Source organism: Aotus nancymaae, unplaced genomic scaffold, assembly GCF_030222135.1.
Source record: "Aotus nancymaae isolate 86718 unplaced genomic scaffold, 86718_ANA_hifiasm-v0.15.2.pri h1tg000041l, whole genome shotgun sequence".
Classification (NCBI taxonomy): domain Eukaryota; kingdom Metazoa; phylum Chordata; class Mammalia; order Primates; family Aotidae; genus Aotus; species Aotus nancymaae.
This window is the reverse complement of record NW_026988455.1, coordinates 13236892-13256622: the sequence shown is the minus strand read 5'-3', so window position 1 is coordinate 13256622 and position 19731 is coordinate 13236892. Positions and strand designations below refer to the sequence as shown.

The following is a 19731-nucleotide window of genomic DNA, read 5'->3' as shown; positions in this document are numbered from 1 at the left end:
GTAAAAATACAGGTTATAGTAGTACATATAAATATATTAGCTGTTCAAATGAATATTTGAGCGGATTTTGTGTGCACAAACGTGAATAAATAATGTTACCTATACGAACTCTTTGCTATGATTTAGGAATGTCGTTCCTTTCCTGTCTCAAAAAAGTAGCTAAACAATGTATTTTATCCTGATTTCTATTTTATCTTGGTTTGTAAAATAAACCATTTCAAAAACTAAAGGTATATTTCTACTCACAGGATCTGTATTTGCATACCTTCACATAAATAGACACATACACACAGGCAATACTCAAGAGAAGAAATACATGTATATCTCTATGTACTTGAATCTAACTTCAGATATGTATGTTCTACTTTACCAAAAGATATACTGGGAATTTTTTAATAGTTCTAATTCTTTCCTTTAGGTTTTGCTACAAGATTCCTTAAATTGCCTCTTACGTCTGAGATCACACATAAGGGAAAGAGCATGTGTAAAACTGATTTCGAATCACATCAAGCTACTTGGTTGCCACTAGAAAGCCAAAAAGCATGGACCCGCTATAAATATTTAGGCTGTCCTTGTTAATAAACACTCCAAGGCAACTGGGAAGAGATATAGAAATCCAAAACTACAATGATAAAAATCTTAAAGTATCATCTATTCCAACTAGCTAAGACTAGGAACCACTGAAGAAATCCCATTCTATGACTAGGCTACCCTGTTCAATAATGGCTATGGTTGACAATTTTTTTTCCCCACAAATCGTTCATTTTACATAATGATTCACAGTTTGTATGCCATTCTCATGTATATAAAATCATCTAATCTTGACAAAACCTATGAGAAAAATGTGGCACAATTAAATCACGGGTACAGAAATAATGTGACTTACACAAAGCTACTAAGCTATGAATGGCAAAACTGAGATACCCAAGTCTCCTGCCCCTAAATGTGTCTTTATTGTCTCCCACCTGATCTGCAGGACTGAATTCCACTTTCCCTGACAAGTCCCATTTCTTGCAACACAATGCCCCCTTGTCCACCTAACTGGAATTCTTCCTTAGGTGGTTTATCAAATCCTTTCTAGTCAATTCCCTACACTGTAGCTAGAGGTATCTTCCCAAATTTAAACCAGGAAGTCTTCTATGTAAGACCAGCAACTGTTGTTCACTGTTTCTAGATAAGGAATAGACTTCTTACCAAGGTCTTTAAAGGATGAGTGACCTCATCCCTTCCTACCTTTTCAGGTTTAGAGCAGATTTCATGATCATTGACAGGCTTTTTGTTTTTCTTAAGCACCATGCTTGCTCACCCTAGATCCCTCTCGACCCCTTTTCACCTAGTCAATGTATATTCTTTCTTACTTTCAGGCAAGCCTTCCCTTCCCTTCCCTTCCCTTACTAAGTAAATCAAATGCTCCTACTATATACTCTTTCTCATGGCACCATATAACTCTACTTCTTTTAAGTTACCATCGTTGCAGTTTACATTTATTCATGTAATTACTTGGTTAATGTCTGCCTTTTCCATCAGACTGTCGGTGCCATAAAGAGTAAAAAGGAGGTCAGTTTTTCTGTTTTTAGTCACTATTATATCCCCAATGCTTGGCACAATTCTCAGCCTGCAAGTATATACATGATTTAAAAGCTAAGCAAATATGGAACTAGGTTAATTCTTTCAGTCTTTAAATATTTGAAAATAGTTATTATTCTAATAATTTCTCTATATTACACACACAAAAGTTAGGTTAAAAAACCATTCTGATTCTTCAAAATATTTATGATAAAGTTCCCAGATACCTCTTAAAACCTGGAAACCATAAATGAATACAATGTTATCTTCTCATTAGTACAGAGACTGCACTTCCCCATTCCAAGTACTTCACTTCTACTAAAACAGTCTACACTTGTGTTTTTAGTTTGTGCTGACAGAGCAATATCTGAGACTGGATAATTTACAAAGAACAAAAACTTACATCTTACAATTCTTGGCTGGAAGTCAAGGTGTCGCCAGGTTTGGTTTTCTGGTGAGGGCTGCATCCTTCAGAGTAGAGGAAAACTGTGTCCTCACATGGCAGAAGGCAGAAGAGGAAGCTCCTGAAGGCTGTGAAAGTTGCTTTTATAGGGGTCTTACTCCCATTCACAAGGGAAGGAGCCCTCATGACCTTATGACCTCTTAAAGGTCCTGCGCTCTAATAGTATCACATTGGCCCTTAAGTTTCCACATCTCACCTTGGGAGAAGACACATTCAAACTCTGGCACTGTGAGACATGGCAGTGACAGTTAAACCACAACTTCCCAGGTCTCTTCATATAAACTTCTTTTAAAACACATCCACTTGATTCATGGCTAGTTTGATAATTTGACAAACCTATATGCAAAATTTTAATCATTATTACAGACCATCTTAGTTTCAGCCAATCATTTCAGATGACTAAGTTTTTTCAACCCTAATTCCCTGATCCAAACTATTAGCTTTTGCTCCCAGCTTTATGTGATATGCAAATGTGATGTGCCTGTTTAATCCAAGTCCGTGATAAAAATGATTAATAGAACACAGTGAAAAAAACGACCATGCCATGTCACTAGAAATACCTTTTTCCAAGCTGACATCAATTCATTCATCAAATTATTTCAATCATCCACTAATTTACCCAGCCCAATAACCCAACTCCTAATTTGGCCATCTATTAAGTATTTCATAAACATATCATGAGACACTTTGCCTGAAACATTGCTAAATTCAATTTACTCAACCTACATGGGGAAAAAAAATCACATGTTTAACACGACACACTCCTAGTGAGCCCATGTGGTCCCTAGAAGACTGCTCCTTTTCTAGGTAAGTCCTCACAAGTATCTGTTTAATAATCAGTTAATGAATTGTCCAAAGGGCCAGTCGCAGTGGCTCACACCTATAATCCCAGCACTATGGGAGGCTGAGGCAGGCAGATCACAAAGTCAAGAGATTGAGACCATCCTGGCCAACATGGTGAAACCCCACCTCTACTAAAAACACAAAAATTATCCGGGCATGGTGGCAGGCACCTGTAGTCCCAGCTACCTGAGGGGCTGAAAGAGAAGAACCACTTGAACCCAGTAGGCAGAGGTTGCAGTGAGCAGAGATGGTGCCACTGCACTCCAGCCTCGCAACAAAGCAAGACTCTATCTTAACAACTACAAAAAAAGAATTGTCCCAAGGATAAACATAAAACCCACTAATCTTGTAATAGCAGAATTCTACCTTTCCTCTCTTTTTTGAAAATAAAAACAGTATCTGCATGATCTTTAGTCTTCTGGCATCTCTGTTACTGGTCATAATGGTTCAAAGATTACCTAACCATTCATATCTGCAAGTCATTTAATCCTAGGACATTAACTAGTTGAGAGCAAAAAAGTGTTTTCTCATCATTGTTTTGCCTTTCTTAACTTCAATTCCCTTGCCACTGTCATGAGTCTTCTTTACTGAACTTGAATATCATTTTCTTTTGATAGAGAAATTAAAAACCCAGGAGTTCCATAACTCTGCCTTCACTACACTATCCAGTATTACATCTGTCTCAACCAGCAGTTTATTCTTTTATTATTATGTTTCTTTCATGATCTGAACATAACATGTTCCAGTACTTACTATCCTTATAAGCCTCAATGCATTTTAGGATTCAGCTTCCTATATGCCATTCTCTCAGTTTTATACTACATTTGTATTTGTGTCCCAACCTCTTCTTACTTATGAGAATAATTTTTGCTTATATGGTCACTATTTCACTTTAAGGAACTCCACACATTCATTCATTCAATGAATGTTTTACTGATTGCCATCTATATGCAATTCACCAAACTAAAGCGTACAAAGATGCCTAAGATCTATGTGGTCCCTGTCTTCAAGGAATCTAGACAGAAATATAGACTGCTAGGTGGAATTGTAGACTTCTATAATACCAAGATAAAAATAAGTGCTGTGTGAGCAGAGTACAGAGCAACTAGCTCAAGCATGAAATAGCTGCTTAAGTCTTCATCAAGGAAACAACATCTGAATTGAGTCATGAGGAAGCAGCCATTAGGAGACTGGAAGTATCCTAGGGCACAGCATGTGCAAAGGTATGGCAATATGAAAAAGTACATTGTTTTCATACAGGAATGATGGGCTTCATGCAGCTAGGACTTAAGGTGCATGAAGTGTAATTTCAAGAGACAGCTTAGAAATACGGGGTCAGTTATAAAAAAAAAAGGCCTTGTAATATAAGTCTCCAATACATAGAATAAAATAAAATGAAGTAAATGCTCTCTATAGAATACTATGCAGCAGTTAGGAGTAGCAATCCAGATGTATGCCCAATGACATAGATCTTTAAAACAGTGCTGAGGTCAAAATAAATAATGTCTAGAGCATAACACAAGCAATGCAAATTTAAAATACATGCAAGTCCAGTATCTGTCTGTACACAAAATAAATCTACATGTTTTACAAGGACACATATAAATAAAAGGATTCAGATCAGAAACATCAGAATTTACCTATTGAGTAGAAGAGTAATGAGGGTAGGAAATAGGAACAAAGTATTTTTTTTAAGCAGACATACACTTGTTTTATGACACAAAAAGTCTGTATGTTTTCCTATAGTTGACAAAGGTTTTAAAGTCTGGGAATGGCAAAATCTAATGTAGCTTTTAGGAATAAAGTTTGGCACAGTGTAAAGAAAATAGTCCTATAGTTATAGTTTCTTCTTGAGTCAATGAACATGGGTTCATTACCTTTTTTCTACATATGCTTAATAGACCTTATTGTTCTGTAAGAAAAGGCTAAGTATAAGACTAAACTGCCAGTAAGTAAAGATGGATGTAGAAATTTTGGTAGTAGAAGAAAGTAAAGACAAGAGCTGAGAGGGAATAAGTAGTTGCAGATAAAAGCGGCATTTTAAAATTCAAATTTGATTATCTGCCAAGAATAGTATTGAAAACATTCCTGCATTGCAACAGACACTGAACTAAATAAATGCTAAGAATTTCACCAAATTTAAGATCTGTTCATTTTCTTATAAGTGTGCCAAAGGGAGAGCAATGAGAAATTAAAACAAAGCCCCTCTGAGTATGTCTTGGGAGCTCAGAGTAAAGATCTCTGGAATAAACTCACACACGCCTTATCACTTGAGAGATGAATCTTGCATTACACCAAGAACTGCTTCATCTGTACAAACAGACTTTCTATAGAACTGTAACTGAACACTACAGGCAATGAGCCAACACTTTTAAATTTCATCAAGCTCTAGTGCCAGGTGACAACTGTTTGCTGTGACATGATTTATGCAACACATTTCATCTAGTTATCTCAGAATCAAAGGAATTTTACCAAAGGGTTCTTATTCAAATAAACAGGAAGAATTTCTACCCCAAATCACATCTGTGAAAAGCAGAAGACACGTGGTAAGTTTCAGGAAAAGATCGTACTGATTAAATTCTGATAATAAAGGATTGGAAAATGTAAAATTGGCACACTAACTGGGCACTCCTCTATCATGAAAACGCTGTTTTACATTTGGATGCAGTGAGCTAACTAAAAAGCTACCTGAATCAAAACACATTTTATGAATAATAAGTGAAAGCATACATAACATATAACAATACTTATTTATATAACTTTACATTTCTATAGACATACTCAAAAAGGTCAGATTTTTTTGTTTTGCTCTTCCCTTTTTGTTCTGTGTGTCAGTAATTTCATAGGGATTCTTTTCCTTCTCCATCTTCTCTTGAAGTATCACTTCAGCCCCTAGTTATTTCATCCTACTACATTCTTATCCATTTTACTCAGAATAAATTATAGTTTGAAAGAAGGTAGAATTTAAAAGAGGAAAGCTTCCAGCAAAGTTTTTTACCTAAAGAAGGTTATGTATGTTATCCATGAATGGTGAGAGTATGGGTATAGTTCCTTTTCTATTCATAATACATGTGTTACTTTTGTAATCAAGGAAAGGAGTTTTAAATACTGATATAGTGACATGATGGAGAAAAAAAATTTATCATAACAAATGTTCAACTTCAAAAGATGGTTGGTTACATATCAAAGGACCCTGGTCAGGGATCTTTCCTCTTGCCTTCTACCATTACTCTGGCTTACAACCCAACTTAGACATGAATACATGAATTCATCAGCTTTATTACAGGGAATGTGACAAATTGGACGATGGAAGGCAGGGGTCAGTAAAACCTAAAAGTTGTGTATCAGGTACTTAGAAAAGATACTAAATCTATTCTGGGCTCTACAAATTAAATTATATTATACTAAAATGCTCAATTTTTTTAATGAGATGCAAATTAAATCAGCACCAATTGGAGAACACAAATACTCTTACTCCTCAAACTACACATAGATTATTAAATAATCTAATATTTTAACATCACATAATAGATTTAATATTATTTTTAAAAAGTCCTTGTTCCATAAAACAATTATCACCCTGATATTTACCCAGCTTTCCTCTACCTTACACTAATCAAATAAATAAGATAAACCAACATTTAAAAAAATAGAATTTTCAATGTTTAATTTTACTTTTCTTAGCACTAAACTTGAAATTGATAAACTCAGTGGTTGCAAAACCTCATTCATATCACTTAGTTCATTTTTGTCTACTTTAAATGAAGCAGGATTTCACAGATGCTTAGAGCTAGTACCTTACCTCCTTTAACCCCATCCCAACCCCACTCCAGGTTTAGTTATAGGCTACACATGCCCACTATCAAAAAAAGCTTTTAAATACTGTTAACCATTTTCTTGACATTTCCAAGTACACATGCTTCTATTTCTACAGTAAGAAAAGACAATGTTTCCCTAATCACTTAACCAATTTCCTAACAAACAACACATTTTCATTACATGTGCAACAGAAAACTATAAACGCCTCTCAATACTTCTCCTGCAGTCTTACTCTAATGTATTTAATGTTCTCACAGATTATTTTTCTTATGACAGATTATCATAATTTATAAAATCTGACAATTCTTAGTACATTTTTAACATCCATTGCTGAGATTCTATTTTTTATCTTCATTAATATTTAAAATATTTATTTAATATAACATTTATTTAAATTAGATAGACAAAATTATGTAGCAAACGTTTATAAAGCTCTTAAGACAGCAACAAACTACTTTCATCACATAAAAACATAAATTGAGTTTCATGTTTATCACTCAATAAAGTTCACCATTTTTATTCATTTAATCCAGCTTCCCAATCCGCCAAAACAATTTTAACAGATACCACGTTAGATGGTAGATGGTATTTGTCATCCTGATCCTAAAGTTCACAGAATGTGCTTTGGATGAAAATAGAACAGTTTTAACACCACCATGTAAAAAAGTCATGCAATGAGGTCAACTCAAATCAGTGACTAAGCAATCTAAATACATCTATCAGTTTTCTCATCTAAATGGGATACAATTTAAGAACTATATTGCATGTTCAAGGAATAGTATCTTGCCACAAAGAACTGTTAGTAGAACAATACTGTGCTAGAAAAAGGATTTTTTTAAGTTGACATAACATAACAATTACCACTGACAAGTCTGTTAAGTTGAAATATAAACAAAGTATGACTTAATGAGAATATACAAGAGATTTCACAAAATGTTTATATTAACAAAAACAAAATCATAAGTACTAACATCTCTGAATATATTTTCATATACCATACCTATGGTTTATTTATACTAAATTAACATTCAAAGATATTAAATTTTAATTTGCATAACAATTTTTACAAATGCCTACATAAGCATACCTACATAAGCTATTTTGTTTTTACATACACATAATCATTTGGAGATATCTGAAAGAGAGGACATACCCTTTAATACATATTAAAATATTTCTTATTTCAGTCATAAGAAATAAGTTGTTTGAGTGGCACAAGTGAACTTTTGTACTTTCCAACTCATAATTAAGTTCGGGTTTACTCTTCCTGAAAATAAAAGGGGTAACAGTCCCCAACTCATTTTGTGAGACCAATGTTACCCTGATTTAAAAAAGAAAAAAATGACAAACTTCTACAAGAAAAGGTAACTACAGTGCAATCTCCCTTAGGAAGACAAATAACAAAATATCTGTAACCAAATCCTATCAAACCCAGAAACATACATATAAACAGATAATGACAAAATGGGATTTATCTTAGAATTCAAGTTTGCTTTATTGTAAAAATATCAATCAGAGTATTTTACCAGATTAACAGATTAATATAAAAAGCATAAAATAATCTCTATTTAACATTCACTCAAAAATAACCCTCAGCAAACTGAGAGTTGAAGGGAATTTCCTCAGCCTAAAAAAGGCAGCCAGAAAGAAACTATAGCTAACAACATACTTACTAGGGAAGACTGAATATTTTCTTTCTAATATAAGAGGGCAAAGATATCCTCTTATTTTCACTTAACACTGTAGGTCCTAATCAATGCAATAAGGCAAGAAAGATTAATCAAAGGCACACAAATTAGAAAAGAAGTAGTAAAACTGACTTTATTTACAGACATGACTTTCTATGCAGAAAATTTTTAAAAGCCTACTAAAAATTAAATAAATAAAGCTATTAGTAATAGTGCATCTGGTAACATTACAATGTTACAAGGTCAAAATATAAAAAGTGAATCATATTTCAAAACTGGTCATATTGTATTTCAGTACTAGCATTGCTAATATTGCATTGCTACCATTACAAGAGCATATGATATCACTTAAAATAGTATTAAATATATAATGGGAATAAACTTAACAAAAATATATGCAAGAATTATGCACTAAAAACTACAAGACACTGGTAAGAGAAATTAAACACCTAAGTAAAGAAAGAGAGATATCATGTACTTGGGTCATAACATCCAATATTGTTTAATATATTAATTTTCTTGAAACAGATCTAAAGAGTCAATGCAACTCCAATCAAAATCCCAGTAGGCTTTTAAAAATTTATATGAAAATGTAGAGAACATAAAGTAGCCAAAACAATTTTGAAACACAAGAGAAAGTGGGAAGACATATATTTCTTAACTGTAAGACTATAAAGCTACAATAAGAAGGAAAATAATATTTTCCTTACTGTAGCTTTATAATCTTATAGTTAAGACATATTCTATATAATAATTTTTATTATATAAAATATGTTTTATATTTTTATATTTTTATTATATAAAAATAATTGTATTTATATAATTTTTTATATTTTTATATTTTTTATTATATAAAAATATTATTTCCTTACAATAATAAGGAAAATATTTATTTCCATTCCATTATTTTAATTACTACATTTATAATAAAGATAGTAATTAAAATAATGGAATGGAAATAAACCCACACATATATATGGTCAATTGATTTTTCAAAGAAAACGCTAAGGTTATTAAATGGAAAAGTTATTGTCTTTTTCAACAAATGGATCTGGAACAATCATATACCCATTTGGAAAGATAAGACACCTCATATCATATACAATAATTAACTCAAAATGTATCAGAAACCCAGAAATGAGATTATAAGCTACTAGAAAAAAAAAGGCAATCTAAATGATATTCAGTAGATAATAATCTTTAACACTCCACAAAAAGCACAAAGACAAAAAATCAATAAATTGGGTTTCATCAAAACTAAGGACTTATTCTTTGAAAAGGCACACTTAAGAAAATGAAAGCACAAGCACACAGACTTGGAAAAAAAAATTTGCAAAACATATTTCTGATAAAGGACTTGTATTCAGAATATGTAAATACATATACAGAACTTAATAAGAAGGAGACAAAAAACTGTTTTAAAAAAAAATAGGGGCTGGGCAATGGGGCTCATGCTTATAATCCCAACACTTTGGTTTTGGTAGGCCAAGGCAGGAGGACTGATTGAGCTTAAGAGTTCAAGACCAGCTTGGGCAACATAGGGAGTCCCCAGTATCTACAAAAATTTAAAAAATTAGCCAAGCATAGAGGTACATGCCTATGGTTTCAGCTACTCAGGAGGATGAGGTGAGAGGATTGTTTGGGCCTGGGAAGTCAAGGCTGCAGTGAGCTGTGATCATGACACTACACTCCTGCCTACATAAATAAAAATATAACTAAAAAATAGGGAAATGGTTTAGACACTTTATATAAGAATATATGCAAATAACCAAAAACACATGGAAAAAATGCTCAAAAAATTAATCATTTTAGGGAAATACAAAGTAATGTAACTGTAATGAGTTAACAATACACCTTCTTTAGAATGATAGCTAAAATAAAAAGAACTGCTAATACCAAGTGTTGACGAGGATGTAGAGCAACTGGTAGGAATGCAAAATGGTATGGCCACTTTGGAAAACAATTTGGCAGTTACTTATAAAAATTAAAACACACCCTTATCATTTGACTCAGCAATTGCCTTGTACACAGTTATCCGAGTAAAATAAAAGCATATGTCCATAAAAACACTTATACTGCATAACACTGTGTCTACTTAACTGCCTTATTCATAATAGCTAAACCGTGAAAAAGAAAAGTTCCATCGAATAGTAAACAAAATAAACAAATTTTGGTATAGCCACATAGTGAACTACTGCTCAGCAATAAAAGGAGCAAACTACTGATACATGTTCAGGTAAAATCTAAAAGAGGACATATACAAAAACTACATACTGCATGATTCCATTTATATAAAATTCTAGAAACGGCAAAAACTGTAGTAATAATAAAGCAGATCTGTGGCTGCCAGAAGCAAAGAGATGGGGCAAAGGATTGACTACAAAGAGGCAGGAACAAACTTTTAGGGGTGATGGAAATGATCCATACTTGATTGTAATGGTAGAACACAATTGTATACACCTGCCAAAACTCATCAAATTGTACACTTAAAACTGGTGAATTATACTGTAAGTAAATTACATTCCAATAAAGATGATTTTAAAAATAAAAGCAATTAAACATATGTTGAAGACTTTTACACTGGTGGGAATGTTTGATAACTTACCCATCAAAGATGTTAGATTTGGATAGGTTAAACATTCCCAATTTGTTAGATTTGAACAGGTAAAAATGTAAATACTAAAAAAAAAATTCAAAAGATATCGGTGAAAAATAAGTGTCTCTCTTACTCTTATGATTTCTATGCCTTTTTACACTTCATTTATATTCACAAGGAAACAATACTAGTATACAAGGATTTGTTCCTAATTAAGGTATCTATATTTTAAAGGGGTGCATTATTAAAATAGAAGAATCGCTAATTCATAATAATATGCAGGTCATTCTTCTCCAGAGGGGAACTTTCCCCAAAGCCCTTACAATCTGAATTCTTTACCCCTACAAATCAGAGTATCAGTAGTCTAACAGCATTTTAGTATCTCACTTCTAACAACCTACCAATCCTTGTTCTATTAATCTTGTGGCAAATATAAACCATTTCTTATCATATGTTAACCTGTTTTTCTTTTTTATTTTTTTGAAACAGAGTCTCACTCTGTTGCCCAGGCTGGAGTGCAGTGGCAAGATCTCAGCTCACTGCAACCTCCGCCTCCCAGGTTCAAGTGATTCACCTGCCTCAACCTCCTGAGTAGCTGGGATTACAGGCATGCCCAACCATACCCAGCTAATTTTTATTTATTTATCTATTTTTAGTAGAGAGGGTCTCACCATGTTGGCCAGCCTGGTCTTGAACTCCTGACCTTATGTAATCCGCCTGCCTCGGCCTCCCAAATTGTTGGGATTACAAACGTGAGCCACCACACCCGGCCCATATGTTAATCTGGATATATTACAAGTTCAATGAAAATATCCTTAAAGAGTGACTACAAAAATCAAAGCTATTATTCTTGTTCTGCAGAATTTTACAGTATACAGAGAAGAGAAGGTATACCAACAGGACATTTTTATGAATAATACAAGATACTATATATCTCAAAATAGAGTGGTGAGTGGTAAAGATAGTAAGTATTGCTATGGTGGAAAAAAAGCAAAAGCAAAAGTGGACTCAAAGGAGATGGGGGGACTTGACTATTCCTACAAAACAGAGTTTGAAAAAAAAAGTGAAGGACAATTTCTTACCAGGGCAAAAAACAGGAGAATGATGTAGCTGTGATGATGTGAACAACATTTTCAGTGGTCAGAGATAACATATTTGAGTTGGAAAATTAGAGAGAAATACAAGATTGGAAGTATAGAATTTATTCAAACAGCATTTTTTAAGTACCTATTATATGCCAGGCACAGTACAGAAATGAGGAGTTTGGAAAGAAATTCCAAACTAAGACATTTTGCATTTTTACTCTGTAGCGGGAAAACAGAGTTCTAACGAACTGATGGCAATTTCATATAACATTATTTCAACCAATCTTGGCAACAAATGATTTTAAATAATAGAAAAACAAAGTCTCAGGAAGGTATATGTATATGCTTAAGGTCATATAGCCAAAACCAAAGCAAAAATCCCACATCTTCCTATTCCTAGCTCCACGCTCCTTGTCTTGTTCTACTGGCTATATCCTTTAGTCCTTTTCATTTTCTCAAGCAAACAATAAATTATTAAAGGAAAAAAAATGTGATGCAATAAAAGCAATGTTTTAGTCAAATGCATATGGCCAGGTTGCATGGGTTGAATTAAAACGTAAAGAACATGGAAGGAAGGAAATGTATTAGTATAGTTGGCGCAGAAGTAATTGTGGCTTTTGTCAATTACATTTGCACCAACCTATAGTAACTGCAATAATCTAGGAATTAGTGGTAGCAGTAGGAATGGAAGCCATTGGATATGAGACTTTGTATAAAAAGATTCAATTAGATGTCTTATTTGAAAATGCCAAGAGATTCAAAGATAACTAGGTGATTAGTAAGTAGAGCCATTGATAAAATGTAAATGTCAAGAAATGGTTCTGTTTTGTTGAGGAAATCATCTACTGTGGTCAAATTATTGCCCAAAGTCAAAGATACAAGATAAAACATTTTACAAGTCTCTACCCCTAAAACAAAATAATCCAGAGTTTACTATTATCTTTGGATCTTTTATTTACAAATACTTATCATTTTCTGTCTAGACTTAATGTCTAGACACCACCCTCTATCTAACCCCCTAGAGGTATTCATATCCATAAACCCCAGTAAGAGTTTATGCCTACTTCCTGGAAACCACTAAGAGAGAGCTTATATAGCTAAATCTAAAGAATATGTAGTTCTTTAATAATTATAAATCAAGACATCCAAGAGAAAACTATTCTTCAAAAGGGGAAAACAAAGAGGGTGAGGACCAACGTAAGAGCTAAGCCCAAGTAAAAGCATATGTAACCTGGAATGGAAAGAATAGGGGTCAATACTGCTCTTTCCAATGGCCAGTAGAGGCTGCCAGTGTACAAGCACACACAGGGCTTCCCCTCCCTGCCTCCCACAGACACAGAGTTGTCAACAAAATAAGAAACATTTCCATGGTATAATATGAAGCCCAACATTCTAGGCTCATCATAGGGCATCATGCAGCAGCAATCACCAAGGGTCCTTCCAACCCTGGCTTCTCTCATGGGAACAAAAGAAAGCCAGAATTTTTATTCTGAGTATTTTTGAAAGATGATCACATTTAGCCACTGTATGACCAAAAAAACCCACTAATCCTATGTGATTACCTTTCCAGAAATGATACCTCAAGTTTTATAGACATGTAAAAATGGGTATTTTTCCCTGAAAAATAACTCAATTTAGGGCCTTCAAAATCCTTAATTGAATAGATGTATTATTCAGCTTCTTCAAATACAGTGAATCGTTTACAGCTGAAGCAAATTTTCACTGAGTACAGAGTCATAATTTGATCTATAATTTGTAAGTATCATTCTCAAATAACAAATACTAACATGCTTAAAAGGAATTTATTGATATTCAGCAGTCAGGTGAGATTCTGTCCATCTGTGCCCCTCACCCAGAGCCAAAAACACAAAGACACTCAAATACACCAAGTGGCAATCACTTTTTAAAATTCATTTCATGAATCTGCTCTACAATTTTAAGAATTATGTATCTGGCCCTTTTTGAGCTCCACAACACTGCTATTTCTTGTAGAGAGAAACTTTGCTGTCAATCACTGCTCCCTTTTGCCACACAAATATGTGCTGCAGCTTTCACTTGTCACTCCTATTATACGTAATGTAGGCAGCTTAGCACTAAATCAATTTAAGGAACTGCAGGAGTTAAATACATACATTATTATTATGATGACAGAAAAGGCAATGAATGTCTTGCAGCTCCATTTGCTTTCTTTGTTAAGAAAGAAAAAGCTAATTATCTGCAGCTGTCAACCATGAAGACCTAGACCTATTTAAGTCAACATTAGCCTTGGACAACTGAAAACATTTCTCAGATTTTTACCCGATTGTTTTCTTTTTGAAAAAAAGAGAAAAAACACAGACTTTCATTACAAAATATTAAACATTCTAAAGGGCAATGTAAAAACAAGTTGAAAAATGTAAAACTATATACTTGTATCCCTTTTCATAACCAATTCATTTAATATTTTTTTAAATGCCTGTCAGTTTTTTGTAATATCCACTCTCTAATTAGTGTAACCAAAATTTAGAAAAATGCAAAGCATCTCCACATAAATTCATATAAAAAAATTCAAGTGAAAGCCCAGACTAGTGGTTACAATGAAACTATGTTACAGATGATCAAGGGATAAATTCTGTTCATTTATTTAACAAAAAGAGAAAGAAAGAAACACATGTCACAAAGTTGAACTGTTGCAAAATGACAGAAAATGCACACTGAATCATGGGCTTCTATGTTCATATATTATTTTCTTTACCTACCAATCTTCTATTTTCTAGTCTAGTACCATTAGAATCCAGAACTAAATACCTGGTATTGAATTTTCTTTTTTCAAATTTAAGGATCAACTCGGGTATTTTTCCAGGACACCCAATAAACATGAAAACAATATTTTCAATAAGTCAAAGATAAACAATATATAAACTATGAAATCTCTCAACACTGTGTTTTAAAAAGTACACAAAGGTCATTATTCTTGACAGTGAACATAAATTTTCTTTGCATTTGTTTTTACTACTAGATCAATGATAAAATATTATTTTCATATTATTTTCTTCAGAAGAGCTCTTCTTCTCATGAGAATATACTTAAAACTATTTTACAATTTCACATTAAAATACTGTCCAGTTTTCAAATAATTTTTTAGAAACCAATATAGATAAATTCAACCGTGCAAAATCAACCAATATAAGAAAAACATGACATGTGACCCAAAAGAACTATAGTTTTAAAAATTATAGCTCATGTGTAAGTCCCTAAATCAGCCTTAAAAAGGAAGACTTTTTAAAGTATATCTGACTCCAAGATGCTGATTTGCCATAAGCCCCCCTGCAATCTTGAGGGATCACTATTGTAATCCCCAGTCTCTAATTTATTAGAGACAAAAAATAGAAGGTCAAGAATCATTAGTATAAATAACATAAAAATCAAAAGTGTCTCGGATCCAAAGAATGATACATAAAAATGGAGAGCCAGTCACGTTTACGTATAGACATAGACATAGCCTACATGATCAAAACAAACAAAAAACAGTATAGTTATGTGCCCACAAAATAGTAAGTAAATTTCCCACTGCCACAAACTAGTAACTGATAGGAGCAAGATTCCATCTCAACTTTTCACAACAAAGCCCAGATTCTTTTCACAGACCAATACTACCTTCCAGAGTTCTTCTCTGACACGGCTTTACATTTTCAGAAATCTGTATCTATTGTGATTGAGAGACAGTTGCTATCCTTTACGACTGATGATGCTAGTGACAGTGTTATCCTCCATGCATATAAACAGAGCAGAATAGATAAAAATATTAGGAGGTGATCCTTGTCTTAAAATGAGCAGAAGAAGATAGATAATCTTCAAAGGGTTCTTCTAGTATTCTAACATTCTATGAGTAATTTATCTTATTAAGGTGTTTGGGAACAGATAAAAAAATCTCTGGCTATTTCTTTTCTAACTTTCTGAAATTTGTTCAAGATAATAACTCCTACCCCATCATTATTTTACAAAAATTAAAAATAGCATCTACATTAATGTAATTCTCACAACTCTGTGATATTATTTTATACAGATGAGAGTATTTGAACTTCAATACTGAAATTCAAAAAGATTACGGTGCCTTGACCCTAAGCACCAAATTATGAGCAATTCTAGAGGAAAATCTATCCTACTAAAAGCTCAGGATGACATTTACCCTTATTATATTAGATGCTGCCATAATAACAGCATCCATTTGTACACCACTGTACCTTTGTCACCTGTTCCCTAACTTAGTCCTCAGAACAACCTTGCAATAAAACAAGGGAAGTAATATCATTCTGGCATCATTTTACAAATAACTAAGTCTTGGAGAATTTAAATCACTTGCCCAAGGATCCTTACAAAGTAATGGCAATGCCAAGTCTCAAACAGAGGCCTCCTAACTCCAAGTCTAGTGTTTCTTTTGTCACTACATCTGTCAATTACAAGTTTGGCTTCAACGTATCTTTGAAACATTTCTATGCCTACTCTGCTTAAACTTGTCTAAGTCTGAAATTCATTAAGTGTAACTGAGCTCATGAAAGCATTGTGTTTATGCTTATGTGTGGCATAGTAACTTATGTTCCCTATATAGAATTGCTTTTAAAATATATTTGTCTAAGACTTTCAAGAAAATTCTCATCCAGATTTTGAATGATCAACAATAAAGTGGCTAGTGATTAGAAAAATCCTTCTTAAATCCCAGCAAGGGAGAAAAAGGATGCCTAACTTGGGAGTTTGTTGAATTATAAATCAACCTTCTCCTTACATCCAATTAATAGGACAGACAGTAGTACTGCCTAGAATTCTGTCTTCAGTTCTTCTGAATCTTTCTACCAAATGCACTGCGATTACTGAATGATCTCATTTAGTAAACAAGCTTCTTGCCCCTTCATTAGGTCCTAATCTAAATTATAGTATAAAGACAAAGCTCTCTATTCGTGACTGACTTACGATAAACAGCACTGGCTGGCCATGTGGTCTGATGAAGTTCTGGGACACAGAAGGGTCTTTTTTTTGGACTTTATCAGTCTTAGGGCAGGCAATTTATTTTGAGTCAGAAAAATAAAATATAATCTTAGGCCATCTGGTTCTGTAACACACTGTATTTGTTTAGAAAGGTCACTGTTGTCAAGTTATTGAATGTTATCTCTGGAATTGACAGGAAGAGGGAAGTTTTTGAAAGAAGGCCAAGAATATTAAAGCACCGGATATTAAGGTGTAAAACAGTATTTAAGCAGTATTTAAAAGCTTGGGCTTTCATGCTAAACAGGCCACAGTTCAAATCCTAGCTCTATCACTTACTACTTAAATCACCTTGGGCAAGTCACTATCTTTCTTAATCCAATTTTCTCCATCTATAAAATCTAGACAACACAACCTAGTGAGATATTGTAATGAGAAAATGATGTAATATCTATACATCACTAGCTCATAGTTACTCAAAATTTACATAATTTTCAATATAATTATTCTAATTTTTGTTTTGCCTGAAACCAAAATTTTAATTACTTTTATAAACACTTCTCCAGACAGCAAAGTGTAATTCCAATATAGAATCACAATTTGTGCTATATAAAATATACAGATTTAGAGCCTATCCCTAACAAAAATTTCAATCTATTGTAAGCATTTAAGCAATATTCATTTCTTTGTTAAAATCAGATATGTAGCAGTTATTATTTTGTCAGTGAAATGATTGAGTTACTGTGTCAGTGAAGAATGAATACTAGGCAATATCAATATCTGAACAACTTCAGGGGGACTAATACTGCTGTTTTATTGGACAACTGTTACAGTATCCTGATGTTGCTATGCAAGTTATTTTCTGCACATGATGTAGTTTTCTATTAACGTTGCATAGCAGTACTATGATCCAACTACTGCAGTAACAAGATGATCCAGAGTTGACTTAGACAGGCTATTTAGGCCCTTTCCTTTTGTGAGATTAGCAATGTGGTTAAAAATATACTAATAATTAAAACACAGATAGAAAAGTAGCTCAATCAAAACTCCATCTAGAACGTTGCTGAGGAGCAACATATTCGATTCAGCAGGCTAGAGTATGGACTGCCTTATATAACCCTTTAAGAATCTTAATGGTAGGCAAACATTTCATCTGCAGAATGATCCCCACACATAAGTGGATTTCCCAAAATCAAAGTAGGCACTATAAGCTAGGGCAAAAGCTGCAGTCTTAGGCTAGGGAAGAAGATTTCCATCTGTTTCCTACTTCAAGTATTAGCTGCTACAGAGTTTCCCCTTTGGTGTCATAATAATAGGCACGTATTTTTCATATGAACTACTGGGTTCTCTTTATTTCTCCACAATACTGACCTGAGAGATCTGAAAATCATTAAAAACAAATTTCTAACTCTGAGGTCTAGCCAAGAAAACTACCTACAAACTAACAAAAGTCTAAAACATGCATACTGAATTATGGGTTATAAAGATAAATGGATCCGAGAAATTTATAAGCCTATACAGAATAATACACATGAGAAGCTCTCTTGATCAAGCTTCACTTACCCAGTTTGCTATGTAAACTCACATTGTTCATTTCCTCTCCAACCATACTGACAGATACCCACAGCACACTGAAAACTCACAGCCTGCAGGATTCTCTCTAGCATGCCCCTCAACACTTCTGCTCCCAACTGCTGAGCTGTATTCACCCAGAACAGTATTTGTTCTAAAACTTCAATAGGGGAGTTTTATTGTTATTGTAATTAGCTAATTTAATTAAATATCACATAAACCATGAAAGCAAAAATAAAAGGTCTTGTATCTTTAAAAACAAAGTCAAATTCATTGAAAAGACTTGATAAAGGCAAGTCACTACAAAACACTGCTGTTGAAATAGGCAAAGATAAGAGAAATATTTATAAAATTGAGTAAAATAATAAAATATAGAATGTTTCTCTAAATGTAGCATGGAAGTCAAGCATAGACTGCTGAGCCCCACCTTCCATAGTTTCTGATTCAGTAGGTCTAGAATAAAACTAAAGAATTTGCATGCTATAAAATTTCCATGATGCTGAGGCTGCTAGGCTGGGAACCACACTTTGAGAACCACTGCTCTGCAACTGTCTCAATTTTTAAACTAGATTAAGGAAATACGGCATAAACTGGATACCATTGCTATAGATACAGATTTATATAAGACTTGCAGTTCCAATCAGCAAACCTATATTGAAAAAAAGGCCCTTGGTCCTAGTCAGAAAAACAGTCTATTTATACGTTTTATATATTTTAAGTTAAAATGTTACTGAGAAGTATGCCACACTTTTTATGACCTACTGTTTTAACTGACTTTTTCTATCAATAGTCAAACTATGAGAACCAATTTCATCAGAAGAGATCCCTTGTCAAATACAGAACATGGAAGTATTACTGAAGTTTGAAAGTTCTTTTACCTTCATCACTTGCAACGGGGAAACTCTGTGATTGCCTTGTTGGTTGTAAGACTTCCCCAAAACACAAACTCATAGAAGCTCATAATATCAATGACACTTTTAAAATAAAAGTCAAAAGGTTTAATATCACTATCTCCAATTTATAGATGAGATTACTGACTCAGAAGAAACATATCTAAAGGTAAGTCAGCCAACAAGTGGCAGTCAAGACTCTGAATACAGATTTGTCTCCAAATACAGTATTTTCCCCAATCATAAAATA

At 33.5% G+C, this 19731-nt stretch overlaps 1 protein-coding gene and 1 pseudogene across 3 annotated transcripts in view; one reads left to right on the top strand and one right to left on the bottom strand.

Moving 5' to 3' along the window:
• Positions 1 to 11892, top strand: part of LOC105718678 (uncharacterized) — a 36098-nt pseudogene extending 24206 nt beyond the window's left edge.
• RFX3 (regulatory factor X3) overlaps positions 1 to 19731 on the bottom strand; it is a 296633-nt gene that overhangs the window by 229321 nt on the left and 47581 nt on the right. The window lies entirely within an intron of this gene.